Source organism: Symphalangus syndactylus, chromosome 5, assembly GCF_028878055.3.
Source record: "Symphalangus syndactylus isolate Jambi chromosome 5, NHGRI_mSymSyn1-v2.1_pri, whole genome shotgun sequence".
Taxonomy (NCBI): Eukaryota; Metazoa; Chordata; class Mammalia; order Primates; family Hylobatidae; genus Symphalangus; species Symphalangus syndactylus.
In genome coordinates, this window is record NC_072427.2 from 51,663,333 (window position 1) to 51,683,585 (window position 20,253).

General features: G+C 43.2%; 1 long non-coding RNA gene across 1 annotated transcript; it reads left to right on the forward strand.

Annotated features, from left to right (window-relative positions):
- Nucleotides 1–712: 712 nt before the first annotated feature.
- On the forward strand, nucleotides 713–12,284 carry LOC129481769 (uncharacterized). The gene is made up of 4 exons (XR_008657506.2): nucleotides 713–922; nucleotides 1,080–1,184; nucleotides 11,122–11,226; nucleotides 11,524–12,284. It is a non-coding gene; the product is annotated as an uncharacterized lncRNA (long non-coding RNA).
- The last annotated feature ends 7,969 nt before the right edge of the window (nucleotides 12,285–20,253 follow it).

A 20,253-nucleotide genomic window follows, 5' to 3' on the forward strand; every position in this document is an offset into this window, starting at 1 on the left:
ATTTTTATATTTTTAGTAGAAACGGGGTTTCCCCATGTTGGCCAGGCTGGTCTCAAACTCCTGGCCTCAAATGATCCGCCTGCCTTGACCTCCCAAAGTGCTAGGATTACAGGCATAAGCCACCGTGCCTGGCCTATTATAGATATCTTAAATTCAGTTGGCTATTTGTCTTAATCCTATCCATGAGAAAAAAATTGATATTTAAAAAGTTATAGATAAACCCCATGGATACTCTTCTTTATAGCTTCTGGCTTTGATGATGTGTCAGTGTTTAAACTTTGGCTGCTTGTGAAAATAATATTAAAATATTCACCTAAATTAGCTTGTATTATTTTACTTTTATAATTTTTTTAAAAGTAAATTGTATTTTATCTGGAGCTTATCTGTTGCAAGGAATGAGTTAAATATTTTGTTTTAAAAATTATTTTAATAAAATAATGATTTAAGGCCTAACCTGTCTTTTCCTCACTGATTTCAAAGCCCCCTTTACCATATGGTAGATTCCCGTGTATCTCGAGCTGGACTCTGCACTCTCTGGTGCCTTTCCCAGCACTTTTCTCCATGCTGTGTGGTTACTATTGTCTTTTGAAACTTTAAAACCTATCTGAATGTAGGCCACTAAGTCAGGGCGTCATGGAAACCCTTGTGTGCAGGGAGCAGTGGACAGATGATTCCCCAGTACCGGAACACTCCCGGCCCTCTTCAGCCACTCCCTCCCCAACCCACACGCCATCAACCCCCAGACCCTCTCGCTGTGGCTTAGAGGTGTCTCTGACAAAGTAGCACACTGGGAAGGCCTTCTTTCCTGCTACCAATACAAATGCATTCTGAATTTGATATGTCATTAAATGTAAAAATACAACCAATTTGAAACAAGCAAATGGAAATTCCCAGGAACCAAAAACAGAAAGAAAAATCAGAGGTAGGTAGAAACCCACGCTGCTGTCGGATGGCCTGCGGAGGTTTTGCAGGAGTGTGCAGTAAATGTTTAATAGCAAATCTCCAGGGAGGAACAGCTCTGATTTGTAGTGTTTGCCAGTTTCCATGGTGTAATTATTTCCATCCTGGTTGACTTCCAGCTACCACAGTGCTGTCCCTGCAGACAGAATTTGGGAGAGGTACTCATAGTCACCTACTGTGAGCCTACGCAAGCCAGCTCCTGCACACCCCTGATTTTAGTCCAGGTAAGGGCCCGCCCAGCTGTTTGAATATGGACTCCTCACGTACTTCTGCACACTCCAGCTTTGGGTTGACCCATCCGGGAGAGGGAACTTTGCAAGAACCCTTGTATAAAAATGAAAATCTCTTTCATTGGAAGAGAAGATCACTGACTGGGCTAGTGTCCCAAGACCTAGGAAAGAGCTGGGCTGTCAGAGGCTGTGCTAGGGAACCAACTGTGCTTGTGATATCCACATCCAAGGCTGATGGCCGGAGGAGGCAGTTAAGAGCAAAAGGCAATGAACCAAACTACATCAAAGATGGGATTATAACAAACTTTAAAATAAAAGCTTGTTTACAATGCAGAAAATTCGTTCTTCTGAAAACAGACTTGAAAAAAATAAAATTTACTCTACCTTTCTTGTTCAAGCCATGCCTTAGGGTAGGTAAATATTTGATTATGAAAGGTTCTTTGTGTGGAATAAATCTAAGTAATAATTGCTGAAGAAATGATATGATTAAGATATGGCCATCTTTGGTCAGGCGCCATGGCTCACGCCTGTAATCCCAGCACTTTAGGAGGCTGAGGCAGGTTGATCACCAGGTCAGGAGTTCAATACCAGCCTGGCCAACATGGTGAAAACCCCGTCTCTACTAAAAATACAAAATTTAGCCGGGCGTGATGGTGGACACCTGTAATCCCAGCTACTCAGGAGGCTGAGGCAGGAGAATCGCTTAAAACTGGAAGATGGATGTTGCAGCGAGCCGAGATCACGCCACTGCACTCCAGTCTGGGTGAAAGAGTGAAACTCTATCTCAAAATAAATAAATAAATAAATAAATAAATAAAAGATATGCTCATCTTCTTATTAAATAAGGTAATGAATCTAGTTACCATTTAAGTCTTCCAAACCATTAGTTGAAGGCTGAAGGAAACATCATACAGGGTTGATAGAAGCAACACCTGAATCAAATAATCAATCCTTACTGACAAAAAGAATGGTGATCAGGTACAATGTGCCTCCTGAGCCTTAGGGACTTGACAGCATCATCTAGGAAGTATTCACTCCAAAAAATTAAACTTGCATCTAACCAGGCCTCAAGATCTAGCAGATTACAGGAAATTTAAAAATAGAAGAACAAGTTGAACACTTGTGGAGATGCAGTTGGCAAAATACAAAAACTCAGGCAATTTTACAGGACAAATGACCATGTTTCCTTAACAAGTAAGTCACAAAAACAAAACAGAATGAACCAGGGGAATGTCATAGCTTAAAAGAGACTGAAAGTATTTTCAGGCCTATTAAATAAATATTGATTCATATATGCCAACTGTTGGGGAAAATGATGATCAATTAGGAAAGTTTGATCACTGAGTAGATATTTGATGCAATTGAACTTTTTGTTAAGTTTCTAGGGTGCAATAAGGTATTTTGGTAGTATTTTTCAGAAATCCTAATCTTTGAGAGATAGTGAACTATTTATGGATGCATTGGTAGGACGTTTGGGATTTGCTTTAAATCCTCCAGACTGTGTATTCAGAGGCCCTGCTGCCAGGTGATGGATGCGTGGGCACGTGGGCTCAAGCATGCTTGCACTGTAGATGGGGATCCTGATTAGAGGGAAGAGGGGCCATCCAAAGAAAAAAAGAAACCTGTGCTGGGATTGCATGGAGAGGGTGACGGAGAGCAAGCCAAGCCCCTCGTGGAGGGCCAGGCTGTGTCCAGGAGGAGAGCCTCTCCTATCCTTCTAGGAGAATAGGAAGACCAGGAGCAGATGTGTGCAGCTTTGAACATTTGGTGAGGGGAAAGGGACAACTTTACCTCTAGTGGTTTCTGTGTTCTCCGTCAAGTAGGAAGTGTGGTGGCAGCAAGGGGAAGTTAGGCAGGTGCGTGAGAAACAAACTCACCCATCCAAACCCAAAGAATGGACGCAGAGACCCAGAAAACAGCGAAAGTGAGACTTTTAATGACAGTCTTGCAAGATTAGGTGTCTGGTGGGGAGGCATACCCAGCATAGTTTCAACAAGCAATTTATGCCCTAGCACGCAGGTCCCTCCCCAGGTTTCTCATAGGCTGACTACAATGGAGTCACAATCTTCTTGGACGTCATCTATTGATTGTTGGGTAAACGCTTTAGGTGTTTCTTTAGGGTTGTCTTGCTGCATTTTGTTGCAGCCCACAATGCATTGCAATCCTAGTTAGCTCAGGGGCTCTTCAAGTATTTGACTTATGACCTAAGTAGCTGGGCAGGCTGATAAGAACAGACAAAATGAGCTATCTTGAAGACTAGTAAAGTTTTATCTTAGACTAAACTTCTTTGGTTCGGATGAGGGCAGCTAAGGTGCGGGAGAAGGGGAAGAAGGGGAAGGCTGACAAGCAGACATCTGCTATCCAAGCAGGGGCCTAGTATATCCTCTTTCTTCTGTAGTTTGCTGACCTAAGCCCATTCAAGGCACTTTGTCTTGGAAATGGACCACTGTATACATTATTTCCTTCAGGTGGGAGGCATGGGAAGAGGCAGAAGGTTTGACATAGCCCTTGCCTTAGTGTCACTGGCAGAAGTGAGTGGGGTTTGCAGGAGTGCTAATCCTGTCAGTAATTGTAAATTCATTGTGAACACAATTAGCCTTATTAGGTGGTTTTCTTCAGAATCACCCCGCTGCTCCTAAGCCAGTTCCTGGCAAGGAGATACTGGTTTTCTAGGGGTGGTGGTCTGCTTTCTAAAATGCAGGCTTTATTGTTGTTATTATTATTTTATTTATTTATTTATTTAGGTGGAGTCACCCTGTCACCCAGGCTGGAGTGCAATGGTTTGATCTCAGCTCACCGCAACCTCCACCTCCTGGATTCAAGCAATTCTCCTGCCTCAGCCTCCCGAGTAGCTGGGACTACGGGCACGTGCACCGTGCCTGGCTAGTTTTTATATTTTTTTAGTAGACATGGGGTTTCATCATGTTGGCCAGGCTGGTCTGGAGCTCCTGACCTCAGGTGATCCACCAGGCTTGGCCTTACAGGCTTTATTATTATTCAGGTATGATGAGGCTGCAGAGCTAGAGATGGTTGCCACTGAAAAGATAGCTTGTGATTTGTGGTTCCCAAGGGGGCAACATGCCATGCTGTATGCTGGTGGGGGCCAGACAAGCACTGAGGCAGCCAGGAGTCAGAGGGCAAGGGGGGACTGTGGATGGAAACCTTTACTGAACTTTCAGTGAGAAAGAACAGGCAAGGCAGGGTCAGCAGGTTTAGGATTTTGTTGTGAGAACAATCTCTGTGGGCTCTGGGGCCTAGAGACTCTCCCTTGTTGTCTGGTACCCAGCCCTGGGGTGATGTGGGAAGGGGGATGGTGGCCCAGTGTGAGAGTGCAGTCATGGCTGGACATGGTCGGGGGTGATGGCTGGGATTGGCTCATTCGTATTTGAAAAGCACACCCACGGGTAGGTTGTTTACCCTGTCTCGGAATTAGCTAGCCCTGGGAGGGGCAGTCCCTGCAGGGTCAGCAGGGCCCCAGATGTCGAAGCATCAGAGTACAGAAATCAAAGATGTTTGGTTCAGTGTGTGTGTCTGCTGATGTGACAGGAAGACAGACCAGCAGCAAGGGAGGTAAGGCTAGCAGAGATATGTGATGGAGGTGGTGAACCACGGAATTGAAGCTTGCTCACTGGGAAGGTGAAGAAAGTACAGGGATTAGAAAAACTGTGTTCCTGTTGGGTTTGTGGGGAACAGGCTGACCCAGGAATGCCCGGAGAAGGGAGGCTACAGCCATTTGGGATGCTCACACTTATTCAAGGTGGGATGGTTTTGCATAATACTCCAGGTGACTGTGAAGGGAAGTGGTTCCTGGACAGGAAGGAAATGATAGGCTGTGCATGAGAAACAGGATTTGCTAGGATCCTGGAAGGCCATGACATGGCCATGCCTCTTCCAGGCAGGAGGCCCATCTCAGCCACATTGCTTGCTGTGCCTTCTGTGTGGGAGCAGGGAGAGCCTTCACACAGGAGAAGCAGAGCCATGCTTATTTTCACCAAATGCCACGGCACCGAAAAAAAGGGTGGAATATAAACTCCACGAGATTTTTTTATCTTTGAGCTTCCAATGCTCATTATAAAGACAGAAGCTGATAGGTGCCCTATAACTATGAGTAGTTTGAAATAATACATCAAATAAGGAAAGAAATAATCATATATGTACTTTTATTAATAAAAAAAGAGACTGACAGCCCACCCCAGTTAAGGATTGATGAGATAAGGCATGTGAGTGAACGTGGAGACACACAAATCAACCCACAATCAGAAGGTGGCAGAGGCAGTGGGGGTGGTAACTTAGGTTTAAAGAAATGGCATTTTAGAAACGGCAATGCAAATCTGCCTTTGATAAATAAGAATAAATCGCGGAGTGGGCACAAGAATGGATAGAATGGTAGCATAGAAAGAGATGGAAAAGAGATCCCATGTGTATGCTGGGGAATATCAATCACCCTTGGAACCTTTCATGAGCCTAAAATAGAACAGGAATCTAAGTGTCTCTATGTGGGAGAAACGTGAATGCAGTCATTTCCACGTCAGCCTGGCTGTGGAAGCAGGACCCCAGGTGACCATGGGCTCATCAGCACAGGATCTCACCACCGGGTCTGCCAAGGCCTGGGGTCCTTTCCATGCAATAAAATTATAGGTGTGAAATGCGTTTGAGCTATTTTCTCTGAAACATATCACAGAAGATCACAAGAGGACGCAAGAGATGACTTCCTCCCATTGAAATGGCTAAAACAAAAGTGATAAAAATAAATTTGTGGTTAAAAATATCTGAGGATTGGTAGAGCAACAGGGTATCATTACTCAGAATCTGGCCTGCAATTAAAGACTTCCAAAAATGGCAGATCGCCTCCTTCTTCACCAATTTCACATTTACCCCCACCAGTTCTACTTGCAGAAGGCAAGACTTACCAAAGAGGCTTTCTTACAGCCACGGGATTCCCACATTAGAGTGTGGCTCTCACCCCAATACTTTCAATATTCTGGCTTCTTACGGTGTCTATTTCTAAGTTCGTTTGTTTTGACGGATCACGTAGGAAATTGTTTTCCTGTGTTGACGTTAACCATGCTTCATGCTTCCCTGCTAGCAATCCTCAGGTGTGTTACTACTGTTGTTGTTGTTATTGACTTCAAAAGGGAAATCTCCTTAAGAGCCTCTACAATGGCTGGAAACTTGCAAACATTTTTTCTTTTTCCTTTTCTTCCTTTTTTTTTTTTTTTTTGAGACGGAGTCTCGCTCTGTCACCCAGGCTGGAGTGCAGTGGTGCAATCTCCGCTCACTGCAAGCTCCGCCTCCCGGGTTCACACCATTATCCTGCCTCAGCCTCCTGAGCAGCTGGGACTACAGGCGCCTGCCAACATGCCCGGCTAACTTGTTTTATTTTTAGTAGAGACGGGGTTTCACCGTGTTAGCCAGGATGGTCTCGATCTCCTGACATCATGATCTGCCTGCCTCAGCCTCCCAAAATGCTGGGATTACAGGCGTGAGCCACTGCCCCCAGCACCCAGCATTTTTTTTTTTTATTTTTTTTTTGAGATAGAGTCTCACTGTGTCACCCAGGCTGGTATGCAGTGATGCAATCACAGCTTACTGCAGCCTGGGCCTCCTGGGCACAAGACATCCTCCCACCTTAGCCTCCCGAGTAGCTGGGACTACAGGTGTGCACCACCATGCCTGGCTAATTTTGTTGTTGTTGTATTATTTTATAGACACAAGGGTTCCTCATGTTGCCCGAGCTGGTCTCCAACTCCTGACCCCAAGTGATCCGCCTGCCTCAGCCTCCCAAAGTGCTGGGATTACAGGCATGAACTACCATGCCTGGCCTCAGAGAATAATTTCACATTTTAAACTCTAAGTACTGGGTGTTGGCTGTGCAGAACCTGTTCTTTTTAGTTTGCCTTTTAGATGCCATCCTTACACATGTCTCTTCTATCTGGTCTACCTAAAAGAGAATGCAGAGAGAAGATGGAAATTCAAATTGAGGAGGATGTAGATTTCTTAAGAATAAGATATAAAATTTTTACCATTTAGGATTTTCTTGCATGTAGTAGTTAATCAGTTAGCATTTCTTGGGTGAATAAAATCACACCATGTAACTAATGTTAGGACTTTAAGGCAAATGCCAAAGAGGAGAAATGTACACTCATTAAATATCAAGTTACCTGAGCAGAAGCTCAGCTGTCTGTCTCCTGGCATGACACATAAAGAGCAAGGTTCAGACTGCCAGCATTTACCATGCAGACAGCTTTTCTTCTTCTTCTTCTTTTTTTTTTTTTTTGAGGCAGAGCCTTGCTCTGTCACCCAGGCTGGAGCAGCATGATCTCAGCTTGGCTCACTGCAACCTCCATCTCTACATTCCTTCTTGTATGGCTATTTCACAGCAGAAATGAGATGCTTGGAAACTTCAGCAACTATGCCTCAGTTTCTAAATGGTAAATGGCTTCCCTTCCCACTTCCAACCCTGTTGGGAGGGCCTTTCAGGTCTCAGGGCTGGAGGCACAGGAGTCTGAGGCCCCTTTCCTACGGAGCAAGTTACTGTTGCCAGTCGGAGCACCTGCACCACCCTCTGTGCTCTTGGTAGTGTCATCTCTGCTGTTGTCTGGATGTGTTGGGTCCAGTGTCCTGCTGTGGGCACTGGTACCATCAGCCTGCACGATGCATCTGCTCATCTGTAATGAGAGGCTGATAACAGCTGTCTTGAGGGGATGTTCTAAGAGTACAAATACGGTGGTGAGTTGCATGAACCACTGAGCATCATGCCTCTGCCTCCTCGGCTCAAAAGATCCTCTCACCTCAGCTTCCCAAGTAGCTGGTACTGCAGGCATGCGCCATCACACCAGGCTAATTTCTTTAACTATTTTAAAAATTGTGCTAAAGTACACATGATACAAAATGTACTATCTTTACCACTTTTAAGGGTGCAGCATAGTGGCATTAGGTACATTAACTTAGTTGTGCAACCACCACCACCATCCATCTCCAGAGCTCTTTTCATCGTGCAAAACTGAAACTCTGTACCCATTAAACAAAAGTCCTCATTTCCCCCTCTCCAAGCTCTTGGAAACCATCATTCAACTGTCTCTATGAATTTGACTACTCTTGCTGCCTCCTCTAAATCCAATCATAAAGTATTTGTCCGTTTGTGACGAGTTGATTTCACGTAGCATAATATCCTCAAGGTTCATCTGTGTTGTAACATGTGCCTGAATCTCCTTCTTTTTTAAGGTAGAACGACATTGCTTGGTATGGACAGGCTACATTTTATTTATGCATTCATTCCTCAATGGGTATTGGGGTTGTTTCCACTCTTTAGCCACCTTTTAGATATCATGAATGATGCACCTGGAGACATGGTGTACAGATATCTGTGTGAGTTCTTGCTTTCACTTCTTTTGGATATTTCCCCAAAGTGGGATTGCTGGATTGCATGGTAATTCTATGTCCAGCTTTTTGAGGAATCTCCATGCTGTTTCCACCGTGGCTGCATCATTTTTCATTTCCACCAGCAATGCACAAGGGTGCTAATTTTTCTACATATTTGCCAATACTTGATATTTTATGGGTTTTTTTTGCTGTTGTTTGTTTATAGTAGTCATTTTAATGAGTGTGAGATGGGACCTTATGGTGGTTTTGATTTGCATTTCATTAGTGATAAGTGACGTTGAGTGCATTTTTGTGTACTTATTGGCCAACTGTATATCTTCTTTGGATAAATGTCTATTCATGTCTGAAAGTTTCATGTGTTCAACGAGTCTATTATTATTATCATTAGAGAGTTTTCACAGTGAGGCAAAAATAAGATAGATTTTTAGTTAGAATTGAAGTCAAGGTCAGAGTGACACTTATGCTGAAAACTTTAGACAAGTTATGTATTTCCGCCGGCTTACTGCACCACACATCCAACAGGACTTGTGAAGCAGCTGGTCCTTCACTTAGCAGAGTTTTGTGTGCACTGCCACTGGTAGAAGCTTGGTAACCATAACAAGTGTGGCCTCCAATACTAATGGCAGAGTCAGTGGACACGCTGAAAGGAAGCTCAGCAAAGATGCAAATGTGTTCCGATTTAAATATTTTACGGGAAGCTGATGAGAGGATGGACGGAGTAGCCTGGCATTTGCCATTGGTTCTCTGATTTTGGAGATGGGAAAACTTCCTGCTGGCAAAGAGAAAATATGCAATGATGATCCTGATTTTGAATGGAGGCTGAATTCAGGAGATTTACCAGGAAGAGAAGACGTAATCTTGAGTCTGGTTTCACCAGGTTTGTTACAAGATGCTACAGCCAGAGTCGTGTGGGCAGAACCTCCTAACTCCTTAAAAGACTGTGACACTGGCCATGCGCAGTGGCTCACGCCTGTAATCCCAACATTTTGAGACGCCGAGGTGGGCGGATCACCTGAGGTCGCGAGTTCGAGACCAGCCTGACCAACATGGAGAAACCCCGTGGGAGGCGGAGCTTGCAGTGAGCCGAGATCGAGCCACTGCACTCCAGCCTGGGCTACAGAGCGAGACTCCGTCTCAAAAAAGAAAAGAAATACAAAATTAGCCAGGCATGGTGGTGCATATATGTAATCCCAGCTACTTGGCAGGCTGAGACAGGAGAACCGCTCGAACCCAGGAGTCGGAGGTTGCAGTGAGCTGAGATTGCGCTACTGCTCTCCAGCCTGGGCAGCAAGAACGAAACTCCGTCTCAAAAATAAAAAGACTGTGATGTTAATATCTTGAATATTTGTCCAGAAGGCTTTTTAAATTTTATTTATTTATTTATTTTTTTGAGACGGAGTCTCGCTCTGTCGCCCAGGCTGGAGTGCAAGTGGCGTGATCTCTGCTCACTGCAAGCTCCGCTTCCCGGGTTCACGCCATTCTCCTTCCTCAGCTTCCGGAGTAGCTGGGACTACAGGCACCTGCCACCACGTGTGGCTGATTTTTGTATTTTTAGTAGAGGCAGGGTTTCACCGTGTTCTCCGGGATGGTCTCGATCTCCTGACCTTGTGATCCGCCCACCTCGGCCTCCCAAAGTGCTGGGATTACAGGCATGAGCCACCGTGCCTGGCCCAGAAGGCTTTTATAGTTCTTTGCACAGCATATGTTTGTACCTTATTTTTATCTTTTTGGTTTTTTTGAGACGGAGCCTTGCTCTGTCACCCAGACTGGAGTGCAGTGGCGCGATCTTGGCTCACTGCAACCTCCACCTCCCAGGTTCAAGTGATTCTCCTGCTTCAGCTTCCTGTGTAGCTGAGACTACAGGCACCGGCCACCACGAATGAATAATTTTTATATTTTTAGTAGAGGCGAGGTTTCACCATGTTGGCCAGGCTGGTCTCGGACTCCTGACCTCAAGTGATACACCCACCTCAGCCTCCGAAAGTGCTGGAATATCTTTATCTTTTTTTAATAATCAATTCAGTATTTGTATAGGGATAAATTGATTTCTGGGACTAGAGTTCTAATGTATGCTATTAGCCCCTCAGGAGATAAGATCCACCTTAAAATGTCCAGACTTGCAGCTCTCTCCAGCAACAAATCAAGGTGTCAGCCAGCAGCTCGGGCCTGCCTTGAGAATCACTGTAGGGATTAAGTAAGATGAACACCGCAGTATGGAACCAGAGGACTCCCCGTGACAGCTCTGACTCAGGGAGCCTTGGTGTGGCTCGCAGAGGAGACAGGCAGTGCCCCAAGTCATGCGTCATTGAGAAGCCTTTTCCACTTCTGGTCCCTCGTGTCCACTTAACATCCCCCTACATTAAAACACTCGGATGCATAATCGTCTGAGTAGCCTACTTAATAATAATTTGTTAATATCCCTCACAGTGTCAGGAGAAGGTTGTCTGGAGAAGTTTTATTGTATTTTAAATTTTATATCGTTTTAGTTTAGTTCACTTCTTTTGTGTCAAATACCTTCAACAAGAGTGCTTATATCTTTTTCCCCCAGCCTCCTGCAGAATTCCACATTAAACAGGATGAAGAATAGGTTGTTAGCAGACTGAGGTACTTGGGGCAACATTTCATACACAACAGGAGGGAGAAACGACTCCAGGTGAGGAGTGTAGCCGAGTTCTCTGGCTGGCTGAGTGCACGGAGGAGCACTGTGGGCTTTGAGGGGGTGTGTGCCAGTCACACAGGAGTGGCATTGCTGCCCTCTTCACTGTATGCAGGCCACTGTGCTGGCACAGCCATGCTTCCCCCTGTCAGACACAATGGTAGTTCTTAGGGTTGATATTGTGGCTATATAGTTGCTGCATTCATCTTTGTGTCTGATAGACCGAGTAATGCTGCCCCATGGAGGAGAACCATGGGTTTAATCTCTAAATCACCACCTCCACATTACTTTTAGAAAAACAATCAGATTTTGGTGAAATTGATGTTTGCAAGTGTGAGTGAGCCCTATGTGCTCAAGCTTGAGGAACCCCTGAGATAGCACAAGTTCTGCTGCACTGGGCATTGGATGGCCTTGAAGCACATAAGACACTAGAAGACATGAGGGCAATTGCTACATGCCAAGTCCGGTGCCAAGCATGTTGTGCAGGTTGTTTCGTTGATTGCAAGCCTGGCCTTTGAGATCTGTGGAGGATACCATGAACTGGCTGGCTCTGCATCCTGCTTGCAGGAGCTGGCAAGCTGGAACCTGCTTTTCTACACCACACTGCAGAGGGCCCTGAATGTGATCTATGATTCCAACAAGCAGCCCTGATGCAGATCCGGAGGGCAGGGATGATGTGGGGGTTGCCTTTCTGGTTGACCTGCTGGTAAGCATGGCCTTATGGATCTATCACCAACAGCACCCAGTCACTTGGGGAGGTCGAGTGGCAGGGCTGGGGCGTCCATCAGAGTTTGATTTTGCTTATGTGGACCAGCAGGTGCAGCACAGCTGCATTTTAGTGCAGGGCTTCCTGATCCTGCGGCACACCTAACACCGTGCTTCCCGAAGGCAGTAGCTCCCCCAAGGTGCTGTTTCCCCAATTCTGGGCATCAGTCCCAGAGGCAAAGATGGGAGCCATCCACTCTGGCTCTGCCAACAATTCTGTGAGCACGCAGTTCTCTGTATGAAATTCCTTTCTGCTTTAGATAATTAAAATAACTTTTTTCCCCCTGCAACTGAACTGGGTGATAAGCATGGGAATTATTATTTTGATTCATAAATGAGGCAACTGGGGCTCAGTAAGGTTAAGAGCAAATGATGACTAAGAGTCAGAGGATGGGTGGGGTGTGGTGGCTCACACCTGTAATCCAAGCGCTTTGGGAGGCCAAGGTGGGCGGATCACGAGGTCAGGAGATAGAGACAATCCTGGCTAATGCGGTGAAACTCTGTCTCTACTAAAAATACAAAAAATTAGCCAGGTGTGGTGGCAGGTGCCTGTAGTCCCAGCTACTCGGGAGGCTGAGGCAGGAGAATGGCGTGAACCCAGGAGGTGGAGCTTGCAGTGAGCCGAGATCACGCCACTGCACTCCAGCCTGGGCGATAGAGCAAGACTCCATCAAAAAAAAAAAAAAAAAAAAGAGTCAGAGGATGGATTTAAGTGCAGGCCTGCTATCTCTAAAAATAGCATATTTATACTATATCTTTAGATTGCTTCCCAAGCAAGTCTGAACTAGTAAATATTAAAGAAGTGCACATTCCTCTTCTGACAATAATGCAGAGTATATAATTTGGAAATCCTGCTTCCTCCCACCACAAAGGGTGACTGTGTAAAACCTAACAAACGTCCTTTAAATTGTATTTTCCCCTTCAGAAAAAAACAAATACAAAAACAAAAAACAAAAATCTGAAAGAACTTTTTCAGGGAAAGAAGGAAATGAAGAAAGAAAGGGAGGAGCTATGGCCGTTTCTGCTCTGTGCTGGGGAAGGTTGCTGCTATTGTTTGTAATTCAAGGGTTTGGGTTCTAATGCTGATAACAGGTGAAGAGGTGAAGTGTGTCTTTAGCCTTAGCAAAGTTGATATTGAAAAGTGAAATTCACACGTCCGGTCGGAAACAGGTAAAGGCTTACACCTTCAGTGAAATCTTGTCTGTCTTAGTCTCAATTCTGAATGGGGAGAAATGCCTGTGTTAGAATTCACAATATTCTGTTTGCAATGGACATGGATTTGGGGTTCAAATTTATATTATTAGAATAGTGCAGTAATTTTCAAGCCAAACAATTAATACACAAAATAGTCCTAGTCCACATTTTCATCAGATTTCTGGCAGAAGTAAACGCAAGCCTTGTTTGGAGAAATAAGTTATCACATGATTCCCTTAGATAAAATCCTAATTGCCGGGCGCGGTGGCTCACGCTTGTAATCCCAGCACTTTGGGAGGCCGAGGCGGGCGGATCACAAGGTCAGGAGATCGAGACCACGGTGAAACCCCGTCTCTACTAAAAATACAAAAAATTAGCCGGGCGTGGTGGCGGGCGCCTGTAGTCCCAGCTACTCGGAGAGGCTGAGGCAGGAGAATGGCGTGAACCCGGGAGGCGGAGCTTGCAGTGAGCCGAGATTGCACCACTGCACTCCAGCCTGGGTGAAAGAGCGAGACTCCATCTCAAAAAAAAAAAAAAAAAAAAAGATAAAACCCTAATGATGATGAACTCACAATCTATAATTCTAATGCACAGGAGAAAATAATTCACCAAGCGTGAAAGTCTTGATGAAAGAAACAGAAACAATAAACTGTAGGATTAGACCTTCAAAAACTTTAGATGATAAAACAATGAAATAAATATATGAAGTGGGGCTGGGGCCCAAGGGGCTATTACTGCTGTTTGGAAATACTTGCCTCTCATAGATCCAGCCTTAATGGTTTTCTGATGTCCTAGTAACAGCAGACCCTGCACAAAGTGGATGTCAGAGTTAACACCGTGAGGAGATAAAATAATGAAAATAGTTTTACCAAAGGTAGTGAAATATCACATAAAGTCTGCATTTTACCATTGATTTGAGTGCATCCTTAGAAAACGGAATGTAACAGAAACCCAGGACATTTTTGGAATTTGTATGCTCTCTAGCAACTTTGTGTGAATTTTCATACAAACACTGTTTTATGAGTTATAAAAATTTTATAAAAATAGAAAAAATAAAACAAACACTATGAAATTATTTTTTAAATGATTAAAGGAACACAAGACGAATTTTTTTAAAAAAACAAAAATATTTTGACAAAAATTTTTTTAAAGAAAACTTCCAGAAATGAAAATATATAGTTTTTAAAAAATGAATAGTGTATAAAACAGCATATTAGACACAGTTTAAGAACTAGTTACTGAGTGAAAGAAACATCTAAAGAGCATACAACACAGAAGAGCAAGAGAGAAAGTAGGAAGCAGAACAGGAGCACAATACTGGTTGGGAGAGAAGTTTTGACATACATTTAATATGAGTTCCAGAGGTGAAAGTAGAAAGAGAGGGTGATAATGTTTGAAGAGGTGAGAGTTGCCCTTCTTCCAGAATTCATTAAAGATATTGCTCCTTATTCAGGAAGTACTAGTACTGAGAAGGACTCATTTGTAAACTAAAACGCACCAAGGTATTGATCACCAAAGACAAAGAACCGAACCTAAAGCAGGTTACTTTAAAATAGAAGAAACAATTAGACTCACAGCAGGCTTCTCAACTTGAATTGTAGAGCTGGGATCAGCAAACTACAACCCATGGTCTGGATGGCTGCCTGTGCAAATACAGTTTTACTGGCACAGATACACCCACTTGTGCACATGTCTTTATGGCCGCCTCCACGCTTCAGTAGCATTGTTGAGTACCCGTGATGGAAACCACATGGTCTGCATGTAGTTGATTCTTAAACAAGCTCTCTGTTTCAGAAAATGTTTGCTGACCCCTGGTATGGAGAACAGAATTCAGTGAAATAATATATTTAAAACACTGAGAGAAAATTGCTGACACCCAGAATTCTATACATACTTGAACTTTTTTTTTTTTTCAGAGGTGGAGGTAAAATAAAAATATTTCAAAAAACAAAAATTTAGAAAGTTTACCTTCCTTTTTTTTTTCTTTTTTTGAAATAAGGGTTAAACTATTTACTTCAGTGGAGGAAATAAAACCCAAATCAAAGGCAGGTACTGCAACAAGAAGGGAGCAAAATTTGCTAAATTTATAGGTAAATCTGAAAAAAAGACATATTTGTCTCAAAGAATATTAGTAATGATAAAAATGACCAATATTGAGGTCATAAATAAAGATGAAACAAAAATGCTAGGTGACAATAACACATAAGCTTGTGAGGGTAAGTGGCGATCAGAGCTTGGAATTCAAAACCACTTTTATTTTTTATTTTATTGGGAGGAGGGTGGAGACAATGGCTAACTTTATACTTTGTTATATCAACTGTGTGCATGTTTCCATTTTAAGAGTAGCCTCTAACACAATAAAAATAGAATTGTGTGTTGGAGAGGTAAGGCCGAGTGACAGTCAAATCCACAATCTCTAGCCTCCATGTGCACTTCATTCATTATTCACATAAATTCCACTGTAGATTGGGCAATTCCCCAAGGCAGCTGCCCTGCCTGCTGTGCCCCAGCCAGTCCTGGGGGCTTTGATGGATTGCACACATATGTCATGTCAACATGGCTTCCCCACTCTACACCAAGAGGGAGGGCCAGGCGTGAGAGCTCACAGCCACTCTTCTACCTTAGCCTGAGAAATGACATCCAATGGATAACCTCCCTGCAGGGACTCACAGTGCAGTCTAGGGGTACGTGGAAAATGTTAGGTGAAGATTTCTATCACTGTTACAACCCATTTGTATGGCTGCCAAATACCCCTTTGTTCTCATATATATCCCAAGGAAGATAGCTCACAAGTCCTCTTGAGTTTTCATGTTTAGTTCAGAGTTCAGGATCTCTTGACCCTATAAATTCCACTATAGGAGGACCGTTAGTCCTTTAGGTGCTGAATCAGCTCAACTTCCTTGACTGTTTGGAAAGTGTGGGTCTTCCAACTCAACACACATTGTCCAACTCACACACAAAGTGGAGAATTCACACTGGCCTTACCCAAAAACAAAAGGGCTGAGAAGTGCAGGGAAGCACCAGAAAATGAATAACTTCAAATCAGTGAAGAGAACAGGAATGAAAAAAACTCTAGCTGATCTCTGGGAAGGTGTGTGGTTGATTAGAAATGATGACAATTTTTTGGCCATTAGGAGATGGCAGTCAAATTCTGGGATGAACTTAGAAACTTGTTTGACCCATAAATTGCAGTGGAAGTGAAGCTATGTGACGCCTTATGAGGCTAGGTTTCTAACAGCCTGCAACTTCTGCCTCAGTCTTTGGAAACACTTTCTCCTGGAGCCCTGAGTCATCATCTAAGATATCTAACTACCCTAAGTCCAATCTGGCAGTATGGAGAAGCCACATGGAGAGCAAACACAGGATGTCCCACCCCTCCAAGCTCCAACTTCAGGCATGTACCCGGAGCCATCCCAGACTCCCCTAACTAGCCCAGCACTAGCAAACATCACCAGGTGAACATCACCCCGTCTACCTCTCACGGAACAGAAGATTCACCCAGCTGGTCCTTGACCCGTTTCCTGAACCACAGAATTATTCACTATAATGAAATGGTTGATGTAAGGCACTAAATTTTGCAATAGTTGGTTATGCAGCAGTAGACAGCCACGGTAACTGTCTACAGATAGCCACAGAAAAGAATAACATGGACACAAAGGCAGAGGCTGGGAAACCTTGACCCGGTGCCGGCGCATCTGCAAATGACAGGAAAGTTTCCCAAATGAAAGTTTAAGTCCCCTTTTAGTCTGTGCTGATATAAATAAGATGATCTTAACATACTTAGAAAAAATATGTACAAGCATAAACATATATTTTTTAAAAAAGGAGCCCTCAAATGAGGAAGATATGATCCAAAGAGACAACTATTGGCTTTAAAATATTAGTCAGCATTGGCTAGACAGCTGCTGCTACTCCTGAGAGCTAAGTCCCACTGTGTGAGGTTGCCAGTTAGAAATGAGATTTTAAATCAAGTGTTGGGCAGTTTGCCTGTTAACACCAAAATGGCATGATATTCCTGACCACCATCATCATTTAGCAAATGGCAAGACCTTGATAAGCACATGCTAAAAGCCACCAGAGCTTACGATGGCAATGTCTTATCTTGCCACAAAAGGCACTGCATTTTTTCTCAAGGAGTCAACCCCACACTGAGCCCTGGCAATCCCTGATAGACTGTTATGTAGGTCCTCACTGGGGATCAATAAGCCATAAGGCACTCAACTTCATGAGTGTTCAATAACAATGATAATGAGGAAAACTGAAATAAGGGGCCCCAGGAGATCCATCTGAAACTGATTAAAAAAAAATACATCCCTCATAGCCAGGCATGGTGGCTCATGCCTGTAATCCCAGCACTTTGGGAGACCAAGGTGAGGGGGTCACTTGAGGCCGGGAATTCAAGACCAGCCTGGCCATCATGGTGAAACCCCGTCTCTACTAAAAATGCAAAAATTAGCCAGGCATGGTGGTAGGCACCTGTAGTCTCAGCTACCTGGGAAGCTGTGGCAGGCAGATCACTTGAGCGCATGAGTTTGAGACCAGCCTGGGCAACATGGTAAAACCCATTTCTACCAAAACAAACGAACCCCCAGAATTAGCTGGGTGTGGTGGCACGAGCCTGTAGTCCCAGCTACTTTAGAGGCTGAGGTGGGAGGATGGCTTGAGCCGGGGAGGGCAAGGATGCAGTGAATGAGATTGCGCTACTACTGCATTCCAGCCTGGGTGACAGAGTCAGCCCCTATCAGAAAAAACAACAAAAAAATCCCCTCTTAATGACGTCCCGCAAAGGGCTGAGAGAGGACAGTATGAGAGAGAAGAGATCATTAAGGCTTGTCACCAGATGCCATTTCAATGACAATGCACAGTCCTCATGGGAAAATACCTGTATGTAAAAATACAAAACAAAACAGGTTGATTTATTTCTATAGAAAATAGCAATCTTTGCTTTTAGCAAACATTGTTTAAAACCAAGACTCTCTTCTTTGAAAATATGGAAAGAACATTTTTCTTTAACATGTACAATGTCGCAAACCCCTCCTGAGTTCACCAATTTATGTAAATAATGTTAATGTAACTCACTTTATTCCTTTGTTCTAAAGAAGGTATCGCATTTTTTTTTTCTTTTTTTACTTTAAAATTAACACCCAAATACAGCAGCGGGGTATATATACCAAATGCATCGTTAGAGTTTATTTTACACACTCCAGCATGGACTCTTGCCTGAGTTTATCGTAAACAAGAAAACTGTGATAGGAATTTAGTGCTAATCACATCTTTGAGAAGATTTGAGAGGCAAAACAACTTACAAAGCTCTCAAATAATTTATTTGTTATAAGTTCAGGATCTGATTTTTCACTTTAATTTTGTTTACTGTGTTTTGGAGATCCGAATAGTTCCCCTAAGACAAACAAAAGCACAATCAATATCATATTAGCCCTCAAATCCAAAAATTTAAATTTCAAGGGTCTTTGGTAGAGAGTTGGAGAATCAGGCATGCAAAAGACACAAAAATCGGAATGAATGTTTTCAGATATCCAGATTTTTTTTTTTTTTTTTTTTTTTTTTTTTGAGATGAAGCCTTACTCTCTTGTTCAGGCTGGAGTGCAGTGGCGTGATCTCGGCTCACTGCAACCTCCACCTCCTGGGTTCAAGTGATTCTCCTGTCTCAGCCTCTCGAGTAGCTGGGATTGCAGGTCCTCCCCACCATGCCTGGCTAATTTTTGTATTTTTTAATAGAGATGGGTTCACCACGTTGGCCAGAATGCGGACTGTGGCGTGTAGTGCTTCCTGACCACACGGACGCCATATCCATCAGCACATCAGAAAGCAGTGTGCTATTTCTTTGCTGCAAGTCACTAAGGCATTCTGAAACCCAGTCTATTGATCTTCAAAATGAGATTAATATGCTTGGCAAAAGCGTGTGACTCATAGTCAGACCAAATAATTATTTGGCTCTACATGTATTGAAATGAATTTTTGAAGTTACTGAATTAATTGTTTTCACTGAATAGTCAATTAAGTGAAAATGTTTTGTTAATGCCTCTGGAAGATGATTATAGAAAACATCTCTAGGATCAAGATAATGTTCTTTGTATAATTCCAGATAGGAAATTCTTTACATGGCTCTAAAATTAGGACTAGATCTTTTTGCAAACCGCAAAACCCAAAAAAAGTCGAGTGGACTGTTTACACTGGAGTCTTTCCAAGGAGAGTGAACTCAGTGTTATTTTCAATTGCTTTGCACATCATTTAGCTCAAACTTTCCAAGTGAATCTAATTGCAGGGCTTATAGCTTTTTAGTCAAATCCAAAATCTCTATATGAATAACCCCAAATCATCATTTCAGGTTGTCTTGTGGTAGAGGAGATTTTGCCTTGCAATTTTACATACTTATGCTACATGGAAGGCTAGGTGGCATGACTTCAGGTAAGGCGATGAAGGATCTCTCTTTTCTTGCAATTTATTATCATTTAGAAAATTCAACTCTGAACTTTTGCTTCCCTCCCCGCCTCCGTCCTTCCCTCCCTCCCTTCCTTCCTTCCTTCCTTCCTTCCATGTATTTCACTCAAATGCATAGTGTGGTTTCTGCCTAGATTTCTGGAACATTAGAACTGGGAGAGACTTTGGGACCATGTGGTTTAATCCACTCCTCATTTTATAGACGACATTTCACCAAGATTATGTTGTGAAATCACAGTCTTGTTCTTTTCTCTTTTATACCTCTTCCTAACCTATATCCTATCCTGTTAAAAATGAGACCAAGAATGTGACATGGTGGTTTGAAACAAGACTATAATATTTCTGTTTCTCTAAGTCTGAAGTTTTAGTAGCTTTGGCCTTCAGTGATTATGTTATTTTCACATGTACACTATATCCTAGGTTCATCATCAAATATCTATTGCTCTTTCTTCAAGTAATATATATTTGGTATGTTTTCCACTTCAAATTACATTTTAGAAAAATGTTTCCTCAGGGAAGAGAGAGAGAGAGAGAGAAAGAGAGAACCACCTAAGTCTTGAATAGTCATGGGGTTCATGTAACCTACATAAAAATAAAGACTTCTAA